The following is an 828-nucleotide window of genomic DNA, read 5'->3' on the forward strand; positions in this document are numbered from 1 at the left end:
AAGAGGGGGAGCAGTAGAGCTAGGCATTTTATAAATTTAATGTTGGATTTATATTTATATTGATAAAAATGTGTTTTAGAGATGTTTAAAATTAACAGCATTTGGTAATGTATATTATTCTGAGGATTTAGTTAGTTAGTTTGTCAAACTTTGTGTGTATGTATTTTGTTTTACCCTGTTTTTTGGTGGGTTTGTGAATTGAAACAGCCAGCGACTATAAAAGGCTGCATGTTGGCCACAGTGTGTGTTGCTGCTCAGACCCTAGGCCACTGTAAGCAGGGTTGTTTGCTGTTAAATGTTGGTGAATAAACAGTGGGTTTGCACAGTTTCTCTGCCTCAAGTCTCCTACTTCCTCCAGCCGCTAAGGGCCATCCTAACATTGGGTTTAGTGGGATACTATAGAGCGTTCTGCCGAAACTTTTCAACTGTGGTTGCACCTCTGACAGACCTTTTGAAAAGCAATGTGAAATACATTTGGTCCTCTGTCTGTCAGCAGGCTTTTGAAGATGTTAAGATGATGCTATGCAATTCTCCTGTCTTGTTAGCTCCTGATATGACTAAGCCTTTTCAGCTCCAGGTTGATGCCAGTCATGTTGGTGCAGGGGGAGTCCTTTTGCAACAGGATGACTTTTCAATTGAAAGACCTGTGAGTTTTTTTTCTAAGAAATTTAACAAGCATCAGCTGAATTATTCAGCCATTGAAAAAGAGACCCTTGCTCTTATTTGGTCTTTACAGCATTTTGAGGTCTATGTAGGTTCAGGGCCTCTAACTGTTTTCACAGATCACAATCCTTTGACCTTCTTGAATTCTTTTCGTTGTCCAAATCA

General features: G+C 39.5%; 1 protein-coding gene across 1 annotated transcript in view; it reads left to right on the forward strand.

The window, feature by feature from the left end:
- LOC107834813 (uncharacterized) overlaps positions 1 to 828 on the forward strand; it is an 8,353-nt gene that overhangs the window by 6,485 nt on the left and 1,040 nt on the right. The gene's annotated exons all lie outside the window — the stretch shown is intronic.

Source organism: Poecilia formosa, unplaced genomic scaffold (genome assembly GCF_000485575.1).
Source record: "Poecilia formosa unplaced genomic scaffold, Poecilia_formosa-5.1.2 Scaffold782, whole genome shotgun sequence".
NCBI lineage: Eukaryota > Metazoa > Chordata > Actinopteri > Cyprinodontiformes > Poeciliidae > Poecilia > Poecilia formosa.